The sequence below is a fragment of the Panthera leo genome, chromosome A1, assembly GCF_018350215.1.
Source record: "Panthera leo isolate Ple1 chromosome A1, P.leo_Ple1_pat1.1, whole genome shotgun sequence".
In the NCBI taxonomy this organism is placed as follows: Eukaryota; Metazoa; Chordata; class Mammalia; order Carnivora; family Felidae; genus Panthera; species Panthera leo.
This window is the reverse complement of record NC_056679.1, coordinates 6,296,384-6,316,216: the sequence shown is the minus strand read 5'-3', so window position 1 is coordinate 6,316,216 and position 19,833 is coordinate 6,296,384. Positions and strand designations below refer to the sequence as shown.

Sequence of the window (19,833 nt, the reverse complement as noted above, 5' to 3'; positions counted from 1 at the left end):
TATAACCTATAACCCACGTGAAGTACCTGTTACGTTAATGCTCTTTCAAACCAAAATCGCCAGGTCCTTATTCAAGGTATAATCAACAGGCGACCTACACACATTTTATGAACACAATGTTAAAAAAGTTAAGCGAAATTAGCCTTGTTTTAATAACATAAAATACGTCAATAAACACTCAGAAGCTAAAACCACCAACAGCATTTTATCACTTGCCAAAGACATGACTTTCTGAACGGTGCTGATGTCAAAGAATTTTTTAAAACTCAAGAAGGGGGCGCCTGGGTGGCTCAGGTCATGATCTTACGGTTAGTTGAGTTCGAGCCCCACATCTGGCTCGCTCCCGTCAAGCCTGTCGGCACAGAGCCTGCTTCGGATCCTCTGTCCCCCTCTCTCTGCCCCTCCTCCACTTGCGCTCTCCCCAAAATAAATAAGTATTTTTTTAAAAAATTCAAGAAAAATTTTGAGGTACTCAGAATTTACCTGGTATCACCTGTGACCTCAAGGTTTAGATTTTTTTTTTTTTTTGAGAGAGAGCACATGTGTGCGTGTATGCTAGTTGGGGAGGGGCAGAGAGAGAGGGAGAGAGAAGCAAGAGCCTTGCCCATCCAGCACAACGCCCAACTCGGGGTTCGATCTCATGACCCTGAGATCATGACTTGAGCCAAAATCAAGAGTCGGATGCTTAACTGACTGAACCACCCAGGCACCCCTAGTTTTTGCTTCTAATGATCCAGTTAACCATAAATTTAAAGTCTCCTCAAAAATTAGCATCTCCTTTTTTGTTGTTGTTAAGAAACAAGTTACCACTTTTCTCTACCTTCCTCTTCTGCATGTGAGAATGACCTTCACCAAACAAATTTACAGACTCCAAATGAATTAAAACTTATGTTTTTAGAGGCAACAACAAATTATAAGCTACAAAATTAGGGAATTTGCCAATTGCACACATTGTCACCTTACCCCGAAACAGCAAGTTGAACCGTATGAAATTACCACTCTTGCTGGTCTTAACAGCCAAAATGTTGGTAATTTCACATGAATGAATACAATAAAATGAGATAAAATTAAAATAGCAATAAAGCTGTAGAACCTACCAACTGTTCCTTAGCATACATGGTACTAACCATGAGTTCCTGTGTTTTTAGAAACAAAAGCATCCTGACGGCAGTAGTTTTGGCAACTGGAAACTGTGCTCATGAAAGAAAATTAAGAACAATTAAATGGCTCTTTTAGTTAACTATTCCCAATTGTTTGGGCCATGAAAGCATTAAGAGAAATACGAGATAGCAAAATTTCTGAAATTTGCAACCTAGGTACCTGGTCTCCAACCATCAAATCTGGCAACCTATCAACTTCATTCTTTGGAACGTATTCCAGCAAGTAAATCACGAGCGCCGTCAAAAGGAGCAGGCAGGGTTTTGGGGTAACTTTATAAAAAACCAACCAAAGAAACCAAGTCAAAAGGCTAATGGTAGTGAACCGGTTAAAGATGACAAATGGGAACATTTGCGTACGTAAGCATTTGTATGCATTATGTCATTTATGTCCACTACCACTTTACAGGCTGGTACTGCGCCCAACTAAAAGAAAAAGAGATCAAGGCTTGAAAAGCAAGCAGAAGAACTTAAATTCAAAACCAAAAGGAAAAAGTAAAGTAAAGAAAAAAGGATTCTGTCAGATGCCAGTCTTTTTTCTTTTTTTTAATTGAGCTATAACATTATATAGTTGACCCTTGGACGACACAGGTTTGAACTGCGCAGTTATACACGGTTTTGTTTGTTTATAAATACGGTATAGTGTTGTAAACGTATTTTCTCTCCTTATGATTTTCCTAGTAACACTGACTCTTCTCTTGCTTCCTTTATTGTAAGAATGCAGTTACCTAATACATACAACATACAAAGTATGTGTTAATCAACTGTTTATGTTATCAGTAAGGCTTCCAATCAACAACAGGCTATTAGTAAAGTTTCTGGACAGTCAAAAGTTATATATGCAGATTTTTTTACTGTGTTGGGGGGTCGGCACCCCTAACCTTGAACCCCTGTGTTCAAAGGTCAACTGTATTAGTTTCAGGTGTACAACGCAGTGATTTGAAATTTACATATACTGTAAAATAATCATCACAATAAGGTAACATCCGTCGCCATATATAATTACATATTTTTCTTGTAATGGGGACTTTTAAGATCTACTCTGTTTTGACCACTTTCAAATATGCAATACAATATTCTAACTATAGTCACCGTGCTGTACATTCCCAGGACTTATTTATTTTATATTTGGAAGTCTGCACCTTGTGAACCCTTCACCCATTTTCCCCCACCCTTGACCTTTCACCTCTGGCAACTACCAATCTGCTCTCTGCATCTATAACCCTGGGTGGTTTTTTTTTTTTTTTTTTTGAATTTTTTAATATTTATTTATTTTTGAGAGAGAGAGAAAGAGAAGGACAGAGCAGCGTGAACAGGGGAGAGAGAGGGAGACACAGAATCTGAATGAAGCAGGCTCCAGGCCCTGAGCTGTCGGCACAGAGCCCGACACGGGGCTCGAACTCGTGAACTGGGAGATCATGACCTGAGCCAGAGTCGATGCTCAACCAACATGCCACCCAGGCGCCCCTGTTTTTGTTTTTTAATTCCACATGTAAGTGAAATCATACAGTATCTGTCTTTCTCTGATTTACCTCACTTAGCATAATGTCCTCAAGGTCCATTCATGTACTTAGAAATGGTAATGTTTTATTATTGTTTATGGCTGAATATTCCATTCTGGTTTCCATATACCACATCTTCTTTATCCATTCATCCACTGATGGACACGTAAGCTGTCTGCATATCTTGAACTATCGAAAATGCAATGACATGGGGGTACAGATACCTTTTCAAATTAGTGTTTTCGTTTTCGTCAGATAAATATTCAGAAGTGGAACTGCTGAATCATATGGGAGTTCTACTTGTAACTTTTTGAGGAACCTCCATACTGCCTTTCATAGTGGTTGCCCCAATTTACATTCCCACCAGCAGTGCACAAGAGTTCCTTCTTTTCTGTATCCTCACCTCATCCTGTCTTTCTGATAACAGCCATTGTAATAGGTGTGAGGGGCTAGCTCATTACGGTTTTGATATGCATTCCCCTGATCAGTGATATTGCACATCTTTTCACATACCTGCTTGCCCATCCAGATGTCTTCTTTGAAAACCAATCTGTTCAGATCTTCTGTCCCTTTTTTGCCAGATTTTTCTTACTATTGAGTTGTATGGCTTTTTTATATATATCCTGAATATGAACCCCTTATCGGAGACAGGAGTTGCAAACATTTTCTCCCATTCAGTGATGTGCCTTTTCGTTTTCTTGATGATCTCCTTTGCTGTGCAGAAGCTTTTTAGTGTGACGTAGTCCCACTTGTTTATTTTTGCTTTTGTTGCCCTTGCTTTTGAAGTTCAGATCCAAAAACTCATCGCCGAGACCACCTATACTTTCTTGTTAGAACTTCTATGGATTTGGGTCTTACATTTAAGTCTTTAATCCACTTTGAGTTAAGTTTGGTGTATGCTATAGACGCAGCGGTCCAGTTTCATTGTTTTGCATGTAGCTGTTCGGTTTTCCCAGCACCGTTAATTGAAGAGACTGTCCCATTGAATATTCTTGGCTCCTCTGTCATAAATTGACCACATATGTCTGGATTTATTTTCAGGCTCTCTCTTCTTTTCCATTGACCTGTGTGTCTGCTTTTATACCAGTGCCATAATGTTTCAAATACGATCACTTTCCAATATAGCTTGAAATCAGGGAGCGTGATGCCTCCAGCTTTGCTCCTCTTTCTCAAGACTGCTTTGGCTTATCCAGGATCTTTCACGGTTCCATGAAAATTTTAAAATCAGGTTCTATTTCTGTGAAAAATACCACTGGAATTTTGATAGGGATTGCACTGCATCTGTGCAATGCTTTGTGTAGTATAGGCATTTTTTGAATATTAATTCTTCCAATCCAATTCAAAACCAGCTCTGTCAGATACCGAAGTCTTATAACATTTCTGTAAGTAAGATCCTCTGTTAGCATCACCGTTTGAGCACCCACTGTCTGCTAGAAGCTCTGGGTATTATTTTTAATATTTTCAAGCAGCTCGTCAAGATTATCCTCCTTCTACAGAGGAGGGAAATGGGGATCAAGGATTGAAGTGGATTTTGCTCAAAAGCGTAGAGCCTGTATGTTTTTAGCATCTGAACCCCAAATTTTTCTGTTAACTCCTAAACTTACACTCCCTCTACTATGCCACTCTGCCATGCCAACTGATATGGCCAATAACATGTACAGCTGACCTTTGGACAGCATGGGTTTGAACGGCACAGTCCACCTATAAGTGGATTTTTTTCAATTAATATAGTGTACTACTGTAAATGTATTTTCTCTTCCTTATGATTTTCTTAACATTTTTTTCTCTAACTTACTTTATTGTAAGAATACGGTATATAATACATATAATATACAAAATATATGTTAATCACCTATTTATATCATTGGGAAGGCTTCTAGTCAAGACTACCAGTAGTTAAGTTTTTTTCTGCGGGGGGGGGGGGGGGGGCGGAATCAAAAGTTGTATGTGGATTTGTGCAGAAGTCAGCGCCCCTAACCGTTGCACCGTTCAAGGGTCAACTGTACTTAAAATGGAAATGCACACAGTTATTAAATATTTGTTTACATTTATAAGCATTCCACTAAGGCTGAGAAACTATTTGATTGCAAGAGACTTAGAAATGATTCCAGTAACACCATCCACAGACACAATGTCTTGCCATACAACGGTCTGCCAACAGGCAGATGGGACAAGGACTCAGGGTTCCCTCAATTCTTAACTGCCACCCATCATAAAAGTATGTGTATGGAAATTACTTAACAGAAATCAACAGGCATAATATGTGGCTTACGTTATTATGCAAAACATGTCAACAAATTCTAAGATATGTACAACAAGCATACAAAATAATTTTAACTCATCCAAAGATATATGATAGTTGTAACGGATTCAACAAGTAATTCTATATGCCCTCTTAGAATTTAAGAGAACATCTTAGTACTGTGTCAGTCTTTTTCGTTAAACCAAAGAGTAAGTTATGTAATGAAGGTGAAACCAAGGCATAACTTTCAAGTACTACACAAAGCTTTCTGGCTAGATTAACAGAAAGAAGAAAATGCTGAACCACAGCTCCCTCAACAGATTATGCTGACTTTTGACTCCAGAGAAAACAGTAACTTAAAACCACAAGTCATATAAATGTGGCCTTGTTCTTATGATTTTTACATCGTGATCACAGAAACCAAAATGTAATAAATACGGTCTACTGGTATTAACATTTATTCCCACCTCCTCTGTCCCCTTCCCTGTATCAGAGGCTAGAAGGCTAGAAGCTCATTTCTCAGGTCCCTTGCCATAGGACCTTAATTTTTCATATAGATGTATTTTTTTCATATATATATTTATACAGATATATTTTATCTATTTTTCATCTATATTATATACGTATTACATATATTATATATAATACATATTACATATACACATACGTGTGTGTGTATATATATGTGTATATGTATATGGATATATATATATATGTGTTTTTGTTTTTGATTTTGCTTTACTGCACTGACTAGGACAATTCTGAGTAAGAACGGTGAGTGAGCTAAAATCAGGCAAAAACATGAAGTCTTTCATCAATAATTATAATTCTTAGCTGTAGGTCTTTCACAGACACCTTTATCAACTTGAAAAAGCTCCCTTCTATTTCTACTGTTCTGAGTTTTTATCGTGAATAAATGATAAATAGTATCAAATGCTCTTTCTGTATCTATTAAGATGGTTATACAGGTTTTAAAAATTCTGCTTAATTTCTTGATACTGTGAATTATATGACGGATTTTCAAATGAAGAACCAATCCTGCATTTCTGGAATAAATGGTACTTTGGCATGATGTATCATCTTTTTTATATAAACTTTAATCAATTTGCTAATATTTTGTTGAGAAATGTCTTTGTTTTTTATATCCGAGTAATAACGGCCCCATAAAATAAATCAGTGTTCCATTCCTTCTATTTTCTAAAGATTTTGTATATAATTGGTATTATTTCTTTCTTAATAGGTTGGTAGAATTCACCAGTAGACCATTTGGGCGTACAGCTTTGTTTCTGGGGGAGGGTTTTTAACTACAAATTCCATTTCTTGAATAAAGAGCTATGCAGATTATCTGCTGCTTCTTGAGTAAGGTTAAGTACCTTGTGTCTCTGAGGAAGTATGTCCATTTATCTAAATAATCAAATATATTAACTGGCTCATAATATTCTCTTTAACTTCCTTTTGTAGAATCTACATTGATGGTCTCTCTCTTCTGATATCAGAAATTTCTGCCTTCTCTCTCTTTTTTCCTGAAAGAAAAACTACAAGTTTATCAATTTTATTGATCTCATTAAAAAAAAAATAAAATAAAACAGCTTTTGGTTTCACTGATTAGTTTTTCTGTTTTCTGTTTCAATGAATTCTGCTCTTATCTTTCGTATCTTCTCTGCTTGTTCTGCATTTAATTTGCTCTTTGCCTTCTAATTTCGTAAGGTGAAGGCTTAGATTTTTGTTTTAAAACTTCTGTTTCCCAACAGAAGCCTTTAGCACTGTGAATTTCCCCTAGAAGTACTGTTTTAGGTGCATCCCATAAATTTAGATGTGTTGTATTTTCATTTTCACTCAATTCAAAATATTTTCTTTAAGTTTATTTTTATTTTGAGATACAGAGAGAGAACCAGTGAAGAAGGAGCAGAGAGAGCGGGGGGACAGGAGATCCAAAGCGGGCTCTGTACTGTCAGCACAGGGCCCAATGCAGGGCTCAGACTCACCAACCATGAGATGAGATCATGACCTGAGCTGAAGTCGGACACTTAACCGACTGAGTCACCCAGGTGCTTCAGTTCAAAATATTTTCTAATTTCCTTTGCGACTTCCTCTTTGACCCATGGGATTTTTAGAATGTGGTATTTAATTTCAAAATACTTGGAGATTTCACAGATAAGCTGATACTGATTTCCAGCTTAGTTTCATTGCAGTCAAAAAACACAGACATACTCGTGAGAAGTCACCTGTGAGGTGAAAGTATGGAAATCAAATTCAATTTTCTGATTGTAAATTAATGAAACGACATGCCCACAGTCAAACTGAGACCAAACTGGAGATCGGGTCTTCCAGTACCCTTTCCTCTAAAGGATATGAAGAGCAACATTAAAAAAAAAAAAAAAAAAAAAAAAAAAAAAAGCATCCTACGTTTTTTAAGCATCCTACTTTGGCTCAGGTCATGATCTTGCAGTTCATGAGTTCAAGCCCTGTGTCGGGCTCTGTGCTGACAGCTCAGAGCCTGGAGCCTGCTTCAGATTCTGTGTGTGTGTGTGTGTGTGTGTGTGTGTGTGTGTCTCTCTCTCTCTCTCTCTCTGCCCCTCCCCCACTCGCACTCTGTCTCTCTCTCTCTCTCTCAAAAATAAACATTAAAAAAACTTAGAGGATAGAAGAGCAGTGTGTTCTCTCTAAATCCCACGTCAAAATCAAGACTTTTTGTTATTCTCCCCCTACCCTTCCAAAAAAAAAGGAAGAAAAGGACAGTTTCACATAGATCATCTCATTTGCTTTTTACAACTCTATAAAACAAATTACAGACACTCAGTACAAGGAAAATGCAGCTCAAAGGAATAACTCTCCTTCCTGGTTGGCCGTGTCTCATTCCTCTTGAATTATCCCTTGAAGATAGAGGAATACAGATCATTTAAATCCCTAAATAATTCAAAACCTCATTTTAGCCACCGTTAGAATCAACACCACTTTAGTTCAAAGTAAGTTGTGGTAAATGCCAACTAGGTTTCGGTTTGATTATCTTGACATCTCCTATCCATTCATTATTAACAAGATTCAGATAATAAAGAACTGGTTAAACCCCAGGAAATAACAAGTAAACGGACAAAACATGTAGGGAGGAAAGTGAGACCCCAGTTTAGTCATAAACTATATAGCAGTGTGTTTTTCACACAAAAATTAACATGAAATTGATAGACCAAGTTATATTTTTCTCTTTCAAATCCAACTGTTGATTAGGATCTGAAGCGCCAAAATATTATCTGCTGTTAATTTTTATGTTAATATACATTAATACTTAATATGTTAAAATCTTAGACTATTTTATACTATTCTATTTTAAATTAAAATTCTAAACTATAATGTTACAGAAATTAAATGGCTTTTATACTATTCTATTTTAAATTAAAATTCTAAACTATAATGTTACAGAAATTAAATGGCTTTTATACTATTCTAAATTAAAATTCTAAACTATAATGTTACAGAAATTAAATGGCTTTTATACTATTCTATTTTAAATTAAAATTCTAAACTATAATGTTACAGAAATTAAATGGCTTTAAGCGTAAGAGGCACACATTCTTACCGTGTAAGTGTTGACTTACGGGTTGCAGAAATGTCCCTCAGGTAGTCGCATCACCACTTTGGCTCAGATATCAATGGTACAGCAATCAGAATTAAAACTAAAAAAAAAAAAAAAAAATTAAATAACAGTAAGTAAAATGCATTCAAGTCTTCGAGAAAGTTTTAAATTTCAATTTCACATGTCAACAATTTCATCAAGGGAGTGCTACTCCCAGAACTAGGTTTTGTTTTTTGTTTTTTTTTTTTAATGAGTTTAAGCAAGGAGCTAATAAGGTATGTGAGTTCCTGAATAATTCCAACTCCCTATCCTGGAATAAACTCTGAAATTAACTTCAAGAAATCACAGTGAATAGCTACAGGGCAGAAAAACAAAAAGCCAAGTATATTACAAGTCTATTCAACTGAACCGCTCAGTTCATAGGCTCTGCACACATACATTTAAGGTTTTGTTAATGCCTACAATGAACTGAACACGGATGATGCACAAAAGAACTCTCTAATGTAAAAGCACCTGTATTAATTTTTCACACAAAAATATTTAAATTCAATAGAAATCCTGGTGGTCACCTATAATACTTTACTAGAATGTATGGGAATAAAATAGTAACAACACAAATTTAATACTTGCTCAATCGAGTCTAGAAAGTGTTTCCAGGATAATGGATATTCAGAGCCGTAAGACTACAGAACAGTCTAATATTGTTTATTATCAATGTGCTAGAGCCAGGAGGTAGCAGTAAGTATGTATGGTATAGTTTCCCACCCAAACAAGAGTTATGGTTTACTTAGGAACAACACACAGAAGAAAAAGTTAGTGAATATCATTATTGATTCATTCAGCAAAACTTTACGAAGCATTTTGTATGAGTAAGTGTCCCTTTAAACACTGCAGATACAGGGGTGCCTGGGTGGCTCAGTCGGGTTGAGCTTCCGACTTCGGCTCGGGTCATGATCTCGTGGTTCGTGAGTTCGAGCCCCGTGTCGGGCTCTGTGCCAACAGCTCGGAGCCTGGAGCCTGCTTCGGATTCTGGGTCTCCCTCTCTGCCCCTCCCCTGCTCATGCTCTGTCTCTCTCTGTCCCTCAAAAATAAGCAAACAAATGTTGAAAAAAAAAATTCAAAACACTGCAGATACAGAAATGCTCGTCAAAGAACTCACAGAGGCCAATACATACTGATAATTATGCCACAATAAGATAGTCACATGAAAGCAAGAGCGAGTCCAGAAGGGAGTGGAGCTTATCATCAAACAGCTTCTCCGAGGACAAAGAGTCCTGAGGAGGAGTGAGGCCAGGCAAAGGTCATGTAGGCACAGGGAAGGAGCAGTGTGCAATGTCTGAGTGGGAGGAAAGCAACTTGAAATCCACTAAAGAGGATTCTCTGGATGTGCAAGAATGATCTGTCGGCCAGCGGAGTCCTCCCAGTTGAGACTGTCACCACTGCTTTGAAAGCGGGGAAAATAGAGAGATCGTTCAATGATACTCTCATTTAGACACGTCCCACTGGTTTGCTTACTTAAAATTAAAAGCAGCACATGATTTTCTTCTCCTTCCTTAGGAGCAGCTGTACGGCATGCTCTTGATTATGCAGAACGAAAGAGAAAAGTGAGTTTTTCCCAAGCGGTTTCCACTGGCGATCACCTTATTTCCAAACGCGGAGAATCACCCCTGGGTTTCTGAGTATCCAGGCCAAACTTTACCTCTGCCAGATCATCTTACTTGCGTGATTCTCAAAGTAACCACGCGCTTCACTTTAGAGATGGTTCTACCTAGCTAAGTGGGAAGGAAAGTGTCCCCTATGCATGTTTCCTGCATGAGCGCAATCACGTGTGAATTCTTCCTTTGGGAAACACAACCGTGAATTTTCCCATTTGCGTGAAATGCTACGTAACTATTAATCTGCTATTAGCTATCACTTGGTGAATGGTTTACTCAGGATTCAGCACAGCGCTCACGTGTCACACGGTACTTTAACTTATCCTCACAAGGCAGGTAACATCCATCTCCATCAAAAAATGAGGAAACCGAGGACCAGAAGGCGACGTGCCCAGGATGACCCAGCTTGGAAGCAGCGGGCTCAGGGCAGTTCTGTCTGGCTGCAGTCACTCTTTTGAACTGCGGTAGGGGACAGCCTCCTTTTGAACACGCGCACATGCAGTTTTCTTTCTTCTTCTGCAGCTACCATGTCCAACTTAAGTCGGGAACCCTAAAAGTCTCGAAGAATCAACTGGGCTTTGTGAATGTGTTGCTTAATTTTACAGGAGAGCCTATCTTTAACTCCTCGGAAGCTACCGTTTAAGGTTATTAAGCGTGAAAGCCAGCACCTCTACTTAGAGGTGTCGTATTAGCAAGCGCAGGGAAACACATTTATATGCAACACCAGAATTCAAATTCTATTTATGTCCCATGGTTAAGCTCTAAGTGGTACTGAAAATGTTTGCCTCTCCGTGGCGACAGTCTAGGAGCACAGTTGTGCTTTAATTTCCGCCCAATGGGCCTGCGCCCATGATGGCCCCCCAGTACGATTGCCCTTTTCTATCTTCCATGCAGCCCAACTGTGCCTAGCCTTCAGAATGCAACAGCCTCCTTCACCAATCCATTCAGCCCTCTAGCTGCTCAATGAACAGTCATCTGTTGTAGTAACGTGTCAGGCACTGTGTGTCCCCACCCCGGGAAGATCAAAGCCCAATCCCGCAACCCCAAGAACCTCTTGGTCCACCAGAAGAAAACTGCACAAGAAAGGAATTGGCATTCCATGCGATCAAGATATACACACGGTATTAAGAAAGCGCAAGGCAGGGAGCGGCAGGAAGACACCGCAGCCCTGGTAACACAGGTGCCTTAATCCAGATGACAGATGATGCGGACCTGAAGTAATAAGATGGGAGAATTTTTTAAAGGGAACGAACTTGACAAACGTAGGTATCAGGCGACGAAGCAGAAGGGATGCTGGGATGTCTCTCGGAAGGCAGAGTCAAGGGCTGCTAAGACAGCACGGTCCAGCTTAACCCCCCGCAATGACGGAAACGTCCTGTAGATGAACACCATCCAATATGGCAGCCTCCAGCCACACATAGAGCACTTGATGGGGCACCTGAAATGTGGTGAGTGTGGCTGAGAATCTGAATTTGTCATTTTATTTCATTTTAACCCAACTTAAACAGCAACACGCGGCTAGCAGCTAACGGCTTCAACAGTGCAGCTCTTAACACTTCAGGCTTGAGATACTGAGTTGAGGGGTTACCATCAGTATCTGGGGAAAGGAATACCAAGAGAAAGACATACAGACACTCAGATATTTGTTGAATAGGTGAACGAACCAGCAAATGAAAAGAGGAACAGGGTGACCTTGAAGGACTCCTCCCTCTAAAATCCCATCAAAGAGGTACCCACCCTTGCTCCTTCAGGTTTCAAATACTGCTTTCAGTATGGTGATATCAAAATGCACTCATGCTGTCTCCAAACCTCAGTCTAATTCTTGAAATACTGCTAAATTAAAATTCCTTATGCTCTTCAGTATAAAAAAAAACAAAACAAAAAGAGAAAAAGAAGAAAGAAAAATGGTATCATGAAATTACAGCAAGTCATAACTTGGGGAATAATCCCAGACCCAGGATAATCAAGCCAGGATAAATAACTGTCTCGTAAAATGTGTCCTTTTCTAAAAACAGAAAGAAGCGGGGAGGAGGAGGGGACCAAACAGCTTTATGATGAGTTCAGGTCATTACAAATATATTACAGTCCGCTCACCTCCTACGCAGTTCAGCTGACATTCAGTTTACATTCCTCTATACTCTGCTGGGGGAAAGGATTGAATTTATCTCACGAAACACCTCATTTTGTCCCACGGAGCATTTTAAAAGGTCAATGATAATAAAGCTGTCCCTAGGAACATGCCCTTTTCTCGTAGCTATCCACAACATCCAAGTCAATATGAGATAAATAACTCTGTGACACGAAAACAGATACTGTTCAGAAACCTGAGAACAGGTTGTGTCCAAATGACTAACGTTAATCCGCCAATATTATCCTAATCTGATTGTACTAGGATTTGTTTACTATTTTGGTCCTTGCCATCCCTCTTAAGCTTCCGAATTCCAGTTTTCCAGAAATGAGAAGCTGGCAGGTATACAATACCCCTGCGTGTTCCAGATAGCTGTTTCCCTGCTGCATTTTCCCGTGCTACCTTATTAAGCAGACTCCAGTTCGACGTTCCTCCCTCTCCATGAGATCACGTCATCCATGTTCATAACCACTCACATACAAAGTTCTATTTACAAGACCGTTGGGCACCTGAGAACCGGTAGCCTCTGTTAGCTTCAGAGAAACAGATCTCGGGGCGCCTGGGTGGCGCAGTCGGTTAAGCGTCCGACTTCAGCCAGGTCACGATCTCGCGGTCCGTGAGTTCGAGCCCCGCGTCAGGCTCTGGGCTGATGGCTCGGAGCCTGGAGCCTGTTTCCGATTCTGTGTCTCCCTCTCTCTCTGCCCCTCCCCCGTTCATGCTCTGTCTCTCTCTGTCCCAAAAATAAATAAAAAAAACGTTGAAAAAAAAAAAAATTAAAAAAAAAAAAAAAAAAAAAAGAAACAGATCTCATCAGAATGTCTATTATGAGTGTTTTTAGCTAGAATCGTATGTGTAACAACACGGTTAACACAGAAGTCTTGTGCGTCCCCTCGTTGGCCCCTCGGGCTGGATACCTGTGCCCCAAGTCCCAGCGCCACAACAGTCCTACGTCTCTGAAATCAGAGCCAACAGGGACACGCTTGGCTGGCCCCACAATTCAATTCAAAGTATTAGTGGGCTCTTTTGCAGAAGGGAGAGCGAAAACGTTAAGTAACAAGACAAGGTCTCGGCCTCCGGAAAGCTTGATCGGGGGGGGGGGGGGGGGGGGGGGGGAAGAGCAAATAAACACAAAAAATGTGAAACAAGCCGCACAAGAGATATTGCTATGAGTAAAACAAAAATAACTGTAGCCGACTGCCATCCACCGAACACCTACGTGTATCGCACTCTCTGCTAGGTTCACTTTCATTCGTTAATTAACAAAACCACGTTAACGATGAGCGCAGATGAAAACTTCGCCCGTTTTTGAGTAATCTGTTCATTTAGAAAGGACTTACCCCGGACCTAAATACGAGGGTCATGAGACAGCATCTTCTTCCCCTTCACTTAACGAACAGCGTAACTACCCAGGAAACCACGAGGAGTGATCAATTCCTGACATAGCATGACTTCTGCAGCGATCCACAGCGGGCCCACACCTCTGGGCTAACGATGGTCAAGGAACCGAATAGCCCCGATAAAGATCGGGGTCACATCAACCACTCATCGATCCATCCAAACATTTACTCTCTTCCTGCTGTGCATGAGAAACACAGCCATGAGTCAGATGAAGGTGAGGCTGTACACGGCTAGACACCACACCGCAAGTTCAAAATGCCAAGTGGCAAGAGAGATACGGGTGACACGCTATGAGCGAAGAGAAGGCTAGTGCCAGCTGCGATAGACAAGAAAAGCCTTCAAATCCGCCTGGGGCTCAAAGTGACACCACGAGACTGATTACTGTCTTCTGAGATGCACAGACTATGCAAAGGGAATATAAAGATAAATGCCGTATCATCGCTGGAGCGTCAGGACATCATGAGGAAGTCAGGATCCTGAGCAGCAGATCCAGAGCTTCCTCACAAAATAAAAAGTATGCATCTGCCTGCCCGTCTCCAGGGAAGCTATGGGAAACTCCCAGGCAAGCGTCAGAAGGGGTCCAGCACCCCCCCACCCCATGTGAACGCATCTACTAGAACGCTGCTCAGGGAGAGGGAAGCCATGACTTCGTAACCCCACGCGTTAAGAAACACTACTTGACATGAGGCTTGCTTTCTTTTTTTTTTTAACATTTATCTGAGAGACAGACAGAGACACAGCACAAGTGGGGGGGGGGGGGGGGAGGGGGCAGGACAGAGAGAGAGGGAGACGCAGAATCCGAAGGAGGCTCTGGGCTCCGAGCTGTGAGCACAGGGCCCCATGCGGGGCTCGAACTCACGAGCCGCGAGATCGTGACCTGAGCCGAAGCCGGACGCTCAACGGACTCAGCCAGGAGCCCCCGAGGCCTTCTTTCTATTCGGTTGAAGCTTGCATCTTCCTAACCGCGAACCAATGCTCTGCTCCGCCCGCCGAGCCCAGGCAGAGGCTACCACACCCGCAGCTCTGCCAGCTTCCAAGCATGGAGGGGACAGTTAACTGCTCCAGTCCCTCCAGCCTCTCCCAGGGGCCCTCTGGCCGGTGCTTCGGGAGGTGCAGTGCCCAGAACACCACACACCAGATGCCGCCCGAGGGAGGCAGCACACCCCTCCCCTTAAGGCGGCCAGCCTGCCAGTCTGCTCCACCGGTTTTCTCTTCCGGATGCCGCCGCCACGCCGGGCACACTCCTGCTCAGGACTGGCCCACCCCTCCGGAGCTCGATTCCCAGGCAGCCCATTGGCAGGTGACCTCCTCCACGTCTCTCAAGTTGCGATGGGGCCCCGACCCGTCCACCCCTGCCTTTCTTCACACCTGCCTCTCCACGGTTACTGGCTCTCCTACTGGGCCGACTCAGGGCCCCCTGCAAAGCATCGTTCGGCTTCCCGGTAGCGTCCCCTTCTCCCTTCTCCCTTCTCCACCCTCACCAACCAGAGGCGCCATGCAGGATGCCAGGGTGCAGGGGGGGCTCTCAAGCCGGAACTGACTCCAACCGACTTCCCCACTCACACACTCCAAGACTCCGGGCAGGTTATTTGGGCTTAAACTTCCTGAACTACAATTATCACAACAGAATGCACCGAGCCGCCAGGAGATCAAAGAATTTAGAGATTCAGGGGCGCCCGGGTGGCCCAGGCAGTTGGGCGTCCGACTTCGGCTCAGGTCATGATCTCACCGTTTTGTGAACTCGAGCCCCGCCCGAGCCCCGCGTAGGGCTCGGTGCCGACAGCTTGGAGCCTGGAGCCTAATTCGGATTCTGTGTCTTCCTCTCTGCCCCTCCCTCACTTGTGCTCTTGTCTCTTTCTCCTTCAAAAATAAATAAACGTTAAAAAAATTTTTAAAAATGATGTTAAGACATAAAAGCCTTATGAAACTTACCAACTATAGACATTTTATACCAACTATAGACATTTTATAAAATAATTATTTAAGGAGATGTGCAAACAGGATTAAGAAAAATATGAGGGGCGCCTGGGTCGCTCAGTCTGTTAAGTGTCCAACTTGGGCTCAGGTCATGATCTCACAGCTCCTGAGTTCGAGCCCCGTGTCAGGCTCTGTTCTGGCAGCTCGGGGCCTGGAGCCTGCTTCGGATTCTGTGTCTCCCTCTCCTTCTGCTCCTCCCCTGGTCTCTCACTCTCTCAAAAATAAACAAACATTAAAAAACAGGAGTTTAAAAAAAAAAAAAAAAAGAATTTCGAGGTTGAAATGTTCAGAAATTCACAATAAACAGCATCCGATTTCAAAGGGGAAAAACGGATTATCGAGTTGTATGACATTTCTGCCTAATGCAAATGTTAAGTTTTTTTTATTTTCAATTTGTCATGTTTTTAATGCTCATGGCAGAGAGGTCTGGCCCCAGACAGCCACCTGTGAGCCCCAACACTTTTGACCCCTAACTGAACTCTTCACTATGAACATTTTTTCATTTTCATTTTAAAATTCTTAGGACCTAGCTCAGTGCTTGGCACATGGCCCACACTCAAAAATCATTTGCCAAATAAGTGAATTTTCTTGAATGCCTAGGTTAAAAAAAAAAAAAATCGCGATGCCTCTTCCTGACCTACTTTGACCGGGAAATTTGGACTTGTGACCCTGTATTGTCCCCGTGGGTCACCACCTTCAGTGCTGGGCTTTACCCAAGCAAAGAGGAGAATTGGGGTCAACAGAACACGTGTTTCAATTCAGCCAAATGGTTAATGAGCTTTTGTGCAAGGGGCATAAAAAGATAAATAATAACTGGCTAGAGATAAAATAAGGCTTCCGGCTTGAGGAAAGATTGCTGACTAGGAACAAGCTTTTTAAAAGCTGTTTGGCAACATTATGGGACAATCTACAACCATTAAATACAAATGTGGAGTGGTACCATCATGCCGTTTTCTTTCAAGACACTCAGAAGCAGCCAGAGATTGGAAGGAAGAAAGGAGCAGGCAGGACAGACGCAGGGGACAGAGGGACAGAGGTCCTGGTCGGGGAGTGGGCTGACCATAGGAGGGAGGGAAAACAGGGTGAGGCCGAGGGGCCCCTGAAGTTTTCTTCCGGAATTCTGCGGACAACAGAGACACAACACACGCACCCGCTGAGACATCCCAGAATCGCAGAATTTTTTAAACTCCTTTTCTTAAAAGTGGGACACTTTGTCCTTGGCTGATGTTCTGGCACTTTTCCTGTTGCTTGTGACCCCACAAAGATGACAAATCAATGATTCCGGGGAGGCCCCTGAACATAATGGCTTAAAACTTGAAACAGATCCAACTCAAGTGAAAGATTTTCTTGCCTAAACGATGTTATATATTTTTCTCTGCTTTAATTACTGAATCCTGTAATTGGAATTCATCACTGATTCAAAGAGATGCTAAAAATAGTCTGTTTCAGAATGTAGAATGAGAAGCATCATGTAATTTTGCTACTAAATGGACTTCTATTTTTTTCACAGCTCAGTAACTTACTCTTGAAATATATCTCCTCTTTTTATTAACCAAAAACGTAAAACACTTCAGATACACATTAAACATTAATTTTCAATATTAATTATGCATTTATAAGCTTAACATGAAATCTCAGACATAAACTAACCTTGCTTAAAAACAGCTCCTTTCCCTTTACATTTAATCATGACCTTCATGAAACACCTTTGATTGAAGAATGCAATGTCATTTACATGTGATAAATGAATTGAAACAAAGCCCAGCCGTGTTCCAACAGGCTCTCCTACTACAAATGGCAATTATTTTTTTTAAATGTTTATTTATTTATTTTGAGAGAGACAGAGCACGTGCGAGCAGGGAAGAGGCAGAGAGAGAAGAGAGAGAATCCCCAGCAGGCCCCCGTGCTGTCAGCAACACACGGGGCTCAATTTCACGAACCGTGAGATCGTGACCTGAGCCGAAATCAAGAGTTGGGACGCTTAACCGACTGAGCCACCCAGGCACCCCACAAATGGCAATTATTAATAACAACCTACATTTGAACCCATGGTGCCATTTACAAAGTGCTTTCACATGAATCACGTCATATACATAATCTCCACAATAACCCTCACGCAAACGGGAAAGGTAGGAATTACTTCCATTTTACAAATTAGGGAACCAGTTCAAAAACTGACACAGCACATGAAGGTGGGAGGGCCGCTCACCCCCATCCTCCTCACCTTCAATCCCACTTTGTATTCCAAACTCAGCTCCTGCAAGGACACACTCTGTTACCTTCACCAGGCTTCCTGGACCCTCCCCCACCCCAGCCCTGCCAGGTCACCCCTTCCCCCCAACTCCAACAAAGCTCACGGAGAGTACTACCCGGGTGTTCCCCAACACATCTACTTCCCATTGTGGTTGACCTTGGGATCCACCTGTTGTCTTCTCAACTCCATTAGGATCCCCTCGAGAATCTTATATTTCTTAGTGTCTAGAATCATGTACATGAAGGGCAGACACTGAACTATTTTTTATCGCACCACCTATCAAAGAATCATCGAGTAGACAAAGTCTCTCTTCTCCTACTTCCCAACTACGGCATCACTTGCAACTAGATTAGAAAATCCCGGAAGCCGTTCCCAGGCCATCATAAATAAATAAAAAAAGAGGCTTTCTTAACAGTGATTAAAGCTGCTCTCCTCTTGAACAGGTTTGAGTCTCTTCTGCTCTCCTGTAACTATAAACTGCCCTGGTTTCCGACTGACTGCTCAGTTTCATAAGCTCCTGAGGTCCTGATTCACCGGCTGCCTGTCTGGGTTTTTTATCTCCTTGATGTGACCTGCCTTGATTCCCATATTCACCTGCTTTCTGTTCACGCCAGGATTCCTAAGTTCCAGCCCCGCCTGGGTTCTCCTGACCCTGACTTTCGAACCCATCCTATCAACCACAGCAAACCCACTGCCACAGATACCGTGCAGGCCCCTACACAGGGACCTGCTGAGCCTCCTATGTATGAGCGGTCAGGAGAGGGATATTGCCTTATTTTTTATCTTTAGTCTGCACCTGGATTCGGCATGTCCACAGCTATTTCGAGAGAAAGACGAAAGTAACACGGGTACCCGCGGCAGTGACTCTTAACTCCCCTTGACCTTATATCCTTCCTCTTCAAACTCATCCTAAACATTAGGGCAGCCCCGTCAGCAATCAACATCCTGTTGGAAACCAAACAGATCATAACCAAATCAGGATTACCATTCGGCTTCATTAACTATGCTGACTCTTCCATTTGGACAAAGAGAATTCTTACCTAACCGCACCAAAGTACTTGGGAAATCTGTGCATTATCAGATGGAAACAGCAGATGTAAGTGCTGCATTGCAGAGGCTTTTTTTTTTTTCTTCATTCCCATGACAATCTTTACATATCCCCAAATCCAAATATATTTCCAAGCTAGCTATGTAACACTAAACCCGACAGAAAGATTTCACGTGCCATTCAACAAGTACCTTCAGTCATTTCCCCCGTTCCCACCCCCACCCCCCCCACGCCAGGATAAATTATAGTACCAGCCAATATAACAAATGGGTCCATAAACTTCTACCCACCGGGGACCCTGTGCGTCCACAGAAGACGGACAAACACAGCAGTAACATTTTACGGCACGTCTATGCTCAATTCCCTTGAGCCTCTGGTCACCCTAATGGACACTGTATCTAAAGTAACTGGGGAATGGCTGAATGGCTCACCAGCAGACCAGACTACAAGAATACCACAGCTTATGACAGAAGGCAAACACAAGGCGGGGGGGGGGGGGGGGGGGGGGGAATTATCACCACCCAGAAATGAATATAAAATTTCAGTCACCTAGAAAGTAACTCATTGCCACTGAAAATATTTCTAGCATTAAATTGTCTCCTAGTAATTAAGTAGTAACCATGTAATTAGTGGCATCCAATGTGATCTTGGAGAAAACACGCGCTGAGGACCAGCGGCTGCACGACAAAGGGGAAAGAACAGAGATGTGGCCATCGGAGACTGGCGCTCCATGCCTGGATCCACCACCCGAAGCTGTGGACTCTGGGGAAGTTGTGACTCTCCGGGCCTCAGTCTCCCCATGTGTAAGAAGGCCAACAGTGCCCTCCCCCCCCCCCCCCCCCCGGAAGCACGAGGGGAGGATGAGCCATTCTGTCAAAGAATACAGCAAGGAGGCAGAGAT

General features: G+C 42.2%; 1 protein-coding gene across 4 annotated transcripts in view; it reads right to left on the bottom strand.

The window, feature by feature from the left end:
* Positions 1–19,833, bottom strand: part of WASF3 (WASP family member 3) — a 133,609-nt gene that overhangs the window by 64,028 nt on the left and 49,748 nt on the right. For 3 of the 4 annotated variants that reach the window (XM_042937444.1, XM_042937705.1, XM_042937477.1), the window contains one exon: positions 8,476–8,572. The gene's annotated coding sequence lies outside the window, so the exon portion shown is untranslated. Of the gene's footprint in view, positions 1–6,274; positions 6,425–8,475; positions 8,573–19,833 lie in introns of all 4 variants that reach the window. The other variant, XM_042937545.1, reaches the window with a different exon arrangement.